This window comes from Octopus bimaculoides, chromosome 3, assembly GCF_046866305.1.
Source record: "Octopus bimaculoides isolate indiv1 chromosome 3, ASM4686630v1, whole genome shotgun sequence".
Taxonomy (NCBI): domain Eukaryota; kingdom Metazoa; phylum Mollusca; class Cephalopoda; order Octopoda; family Octopodidae; genus Octopus; species Octopus bimaculoides.
This window is the reverse complement of record NC_142930.1, coordinates 49,384,339-49,390,338: the sequence shown is the minus strand read 5'-3', so window position 1 is coordinate 49,390,338 and position 6,000 is coordinate 49,384,339. Positions and strand designations below refer to the sequence as shown.

Genomic DNA, 6,000 nt, shown 5'->3' with positions numbered 1-6,000 from the left:
ATATCGAGTCATTACTACACTAGTGTCAGAAATCAGTTTTACAATAGTTTCAATGCTACTAGCATAGAATGGTATCAATGTATAACTTGATATTGATTGGTGTCAATGTATAACAATGTATATAACTTGATGGACTGGCTGATAAGTGAATACCTACCATATAGCATTTACTGGAGACGTGGTTTTGTAATACAACACTTTATTCACTCGTTTAAAGTGCAGATCTCATCCGTTAAATAGGGCCAGGCGAAAGAGCACTGTGGAGGCCCCGATCCCTCGTTATTGCTCTAAAGACAACACTTTTCTGCCATAGGCTCGAGCTGACCTCTAATTTGTGAATGGAATATAGTGAACGGAAACTGTGAGAAACTCAGTGAAATATATATTACTTTTAACTGCTTCACGGAGAGAGTGTAGCCATGTTAGAGCACCATCATTATATATATATACATATATATATACTCTTTTATAAATGCCCAGCCTATTCCCCATTTTTAGGAGGTGGTAGCCATAACAAGACACACACCAGGCACTCTATTCATTTCCCATTCATTAAAAGTATTTTGACACTGTTTACGGATTAAAATATTTTGGAGATTACATAGACAGTATTTTACGTAGGATATGGGCAGCTCCCATGAGCACTATTCTTCGAATTTCTTCCAATTTTCGATTTCCTGGTATTTGAGCTAGGTAGCGATTAGCCCCATTTGCTATCATTCCTAGGGCACCTATGGCAACATATGACAACAAGCGAGTCCTGCTTATTATAACTAGAAACGGCTTTGATGAAAGTAGCATTAATTTTCTTAGGTCGTTAAATTTCCCTCAATTGATCAATACACTCTCTGTAAAAACCAGTTTGTCTGGAGCCCATCTACGGATTTACAATATAGAATTGTGGTGAAACATAACTTTGAACCCTGTCATAAGATTACCTGAAGTTCTTCCCTAATCTAAGTAATATTGTTAGCCTGGTGTACCAATAGAGAGCTTATGAAGTATTTTACCCAGAAAACACTCCCCAAGATGCCACGCAGTTGAACAGCGCTCGAAACCATGTGGTTGTAAAGCAAGGTTCTGAATTAGACAACCACACCCATACCCATGTCGTTTTCTCATTAGCTACAACATACAAGTTAATCTAATAATTCAAGATATATGTATTTTTACGTGTTTGCTTTGTGTGTTTAACTGGTCAATATTTATCATGTAACCGTAAACGATTTATTGAACACTTTGAGTTATATGACTCAGATAAGCTCGGTCTCATTGTTGTTTTCAATACGTATACGATTAAATCATGCATATATATATATATATATATATATATATATATATATATATATATATACACACACATATATATATATATATATATATATAATTTTCCAGAGGATGTAGCAACCGTTACCAATATAGCATAAGAACTTACCTTAGGGGATCATTAACTAGATTCCTTAAGGGTCTTTCTCACAGTTTATATTTATATTATAAGGTTTTTAACTTTTAAATTTTCATATTCAAAAGAGACAGAGACTTCAAACTCGATATATCGATTTATTCACCACTCTATGTTAACATTTCTGTGCCAAACTTATCCAGTGACTGGTCCATTGGATTTTGACATTTGGCACTTCTTCAGGAATGGTTACCATCGGAACAAAACACGAAAAAACACATACATAACGATCATTAAATTATTAAAATCCCGTTACAGTTCATCTTTCTGTTATTATTGGGGAGATAACTCCTTAATTTTCTATTTTTATTGCTCTCCTGTGAATTTCCACTAGATTAATTTATTTGTTTATTTCGTTGTACTGTACTATATTACCCGTTCCTTTATCCGTATACATATGCATACATACACTTTACCCGTATACTTATCCATATATACATACATACACATACACACACACATATACATATGTATATATGTATATATATATATATATATATACATATATATATATATACACACATACACATATACATACAAATACAACACACATACATATACATACACATATATACATGTACATATACATACATATACATATATATATATATATATATATATATATATATATATATATATATATATACACATACACTTACACACATATACATATATATATATGCATATCTTTCATATATATACACACACACACACATTTATATGCACTCATCCATATATGCATAATTGCACATACACAAACATACATGAGACATCATGTTGTACTTCATCACATCTTAAGATCATTTATACAAACGAAACGTACTTCTTATGATATGCGTACATTTCAGAGCATTATTCTTTACTTTATTGAACAATTTATCCTTAGAGAAGAGTATGTGGTATAGTTCTACCGTACAGAGCGAACAATACTTTCTTCCTCTCTCATATGGCATTGATCTAGCTATTATAGACCATTCTAATGAATACTGTTTATTACTTTCCTTAAGATCCCAGATGTATTTGCTAAGACTAGTGCTAGCCATTTTCTTCCTATCTCTAAAGCACGAGAAATGGTTAGAAATTCTACGGCATACCTGTCCTGAAGTGCACCCCAAGTATGTCATGGTACCTGTTTGAGTCTTTACTTTGCATTGATATATTATATTTTTGACTTTCGCATTAGGTCCTTCAAATTTTATTCTCCTAGGGTTTACCTCCTTTACTGTGATTATGTTCTTACTCCTATTATTAATAAATGAACCTCCATTATTATTATTATTATTATTATTATTACCATCATTGTTATCATTCTCATTATTATTATTATTATTATTATTATTATTATTATTATTATTACTGCTATTTATATTATTGTTCAAATTCTCATTCCTACCTGTTTCTCTAGACTTAAGTATTTTAAGGTTATGTGCTGCTATTATCTGTGCTATGTTCCTAGTATTTGAAAATCAAAATCTAATTATATGTGTGTTTATAATCTTACCATAGTGTGAGCTCCTTGGGAAGTGTCTACCTATCACTTCTCTAAACTTAGCTATCAGATTACTCTTGATATTTCTCCCAAATGGGATTATGAGCCAGATTTTATTATCCTTATTATTATCCTCATGGTTATTAATATTGTTTTTAAAGAATTTTAAGTTACCTATGTTGTGTTTATGGGGGTACCTTGGTTTATTTAGTTTATTTACTTTGTGTTTATTCCTATTATTATTATTATTATTATTATTATTATTATTATTATTATTATTATTATTACTGTTGTCAGTTGTTTCAATTCCGTTGCTATCATTTTCAATATAGGAGACCCTTTCTCTATATCCTGCCTTATTTAGTGCTGCATTATAGAAATTAGCTTCATTATTAAATACCCTATTGTTAGCAGATAATTTGGAGAGTCTTAAAGATATATTTTTAACTAGATTCTCTATGATAGCCCTAGGATGGTTACTTGATTTATTTATATACTGTAGGTTCGTTAGGGGTTTGTGGTATGGTCTATATGTTTTATTCTTAATATCTAATGTTACGTCTAGGAAATTTGCTACTGAGACATCATCTTCGTAAACTATACCCATCCCCATTCTGCTGAAAAATCTGGCCAGCCTACCCTTAATTCTCTGTAGTTCCTGGTTTGAGCAATTCCTAACATACGGCAGTCGTCTCTATACAAACCTCCCTAACCCTAGGGAATTGATCACTTAATTCATAACGGGATTTTAATAATTTAATGATCGTTATGTATGTGTTTTTTCGTGTTTTGTTCCGATGGTAACCATTCCTGAAGAAGTGCCAAATGTCAAAATCCAATGGACCAGTCACTGGATAAGTTTGGCACAGAAATGTTAACATAGAGTGGTGAATAAATCGATATATCGAGTTTGAAGTCTCTGTCTCTTTTGAATATGAAAATTTAAAAGTTAAAAACCTTATAATATATATATATATATATATATATATATATATATATATATTCTTCTTGGTGTCACGTACTTCATCATGCTGCAGGGCCTTTCTCCTCCCAGGTGTTTGGGTGAGATGCCGGCCGGAGTTCTTCATTTGTCTTTTCAGCACATCCTTGTATCACAAACTCTGACCAACACAGTTCTTCCTGCCCTGACGCAGTTAAGCATAGAAAACAGCCTTTGAGGTCCTGTTGTCATCCATCCTGCAAATATGTTCCACCCAGCGCAGCTGCAATGTGGTAGTGAGGTCCTCAACATCGACTATGCCAACGCGGCGCTGGACCTCTACAGCAGGAATGAGATTCTGCCATTTGATATGCAAGTTAGAGCGCATATGACGAAGTTGAATCGCATGAGGGCCTCGATGTGCTCGCGGTTGAGTGTCAAATATTCTGTGTTGTTTTTGGCAGAATCATTAGTATGCCGAGCGAAATGCTCGTTGATATATCGTCTGCCGCTACGTTCTGAGTTCAGATTCCGCCTAGGTCGACTTTGCTTGTCATACTTTCGGTGTCGATAAATTAAGTACTAGTTGAGTGCGGAGGTCGATGTAATCGACTTACTCCTTCCCAAAATTTCTGGCCTTGTGCTTGTAGAAAAGATTATTATTATTATTATTATTATTATTATTATTATTATTATTATTATTATTATTATTATTACATATACATATGTATAATGGATAATAATAAAACGAAACGCATATATCTATTGGACATGGCGGTAGAGACCGTATGATAAAAGAATTCAATCGTCGATATAAAAACATTTCTCAGAATGAAACAAAGTTATTTTTAGGTGTTTGTGAACCTTGCCAACTAAAAAGAAATAAGAGAAAGAAAGGCATTGTGGTTAAGCCCATGGTATTTTCGCATCTCAATTCAGGATGTCAAGTAGACCTTATAGATTTTCAGTCTCAACCTGATGGAAAGAGTAAATTTAATTTAGTTTACCAAGACAACTTAACGAAGTTTGTAGTTTTAAGACCTCTTCAAATAAAGAGGGCAGAAGAAGTCACCACGCAGTTTCTCGATATACTTTTATTGCTTGATGCTCCATGTATTCTGCAGTTCGACAACGGCAGGGAATTCTGTAATAAACTTATAGACGACTTGAAAATAACTTGGCCGCAGCTTAAGATTGTACATGCTAAACTAAGGCATAGTCAGACTCAAAGTAGCCTTGAGAAGGCCAATCAAGACATCGAAAATATGTTAACAACTTGGATGCAAGACAACCAGTCTACTTCATAGAGTCACAGACTTAAATTTATTCAGTTCATGAAAAACAGAGCGCTTCATTCTGGTATAAAGAGAACGCCTTACGAAGCTATGTTTGGCTGTACTCCTAGAGTTGGACTATTCACAACTCCTATTCCAAGGGAAGTTTTTGAATCAGTGGAGGATGAACAACAATTTTAAAATGCCTTAACTGTTATTACTGCATCCTCCGAACACGATGATGCCGTTTCCGCCGAAGAAACATCTCCGAATCAAACTGTGAAAGTGTGTATTGTGTTCAAAAAATTGCAAAGACAACCTATTTTGCTGGAAATGTGAGCAGCCTACCCATGCGTCATGCTCAGAAGTCTGGCACTCAGAAGACAAAATTGTATAGTAGGTCTGCAGGTTGTGTTTAAATGAAATGAATATCGAGAAAGAAAGACAAGCAGCTAAAGAACGCTTGGAAACTCAGGCTAAGATAATAAAATTAATGCCTGACAAATCTCATTCTGAGGTATCTGTAGGCATTGCAGGCTGTATTCCTGTACCTGAAGTTGACAGAGGAAAAAGAGACGCTAGACCTATTTTAGCTGTCGTCATGGAAAAAACAACAGCGATGGACTTCTCCAGTTAGGAACAAGGAATGAGCGAATCAAACAGCTCAGTTCAGTGTATGTGAGCAAGAATTAATTTCTATTGAAGTTCCGAATATTGAGACATCACTTCGGTCTGTTGCTACAATTCAAAGTGCCGGCACTGGACAAGGATTTAAAAAGTGTTCGTGCAAAACACAGTATGATACTAAAAAGTGTGTCTGCTTCAAAAATAATAT

General features: G+C 34.1%; 1 protein-coding gene across 2 annotated transcripts in view; it reads right to left on the bottom strand.

Annotated features, from left to right (window-relative positions):
• The window catches only part of LOC106878261 (GTP cyclohydrolase 1-like), a 113,747-nt gene that overhangs the window by 69,336 nt on the left and 38,411 nt on the right, over positions 1–6,000 (bottom strand). The window lies entirely within an intron of this gene.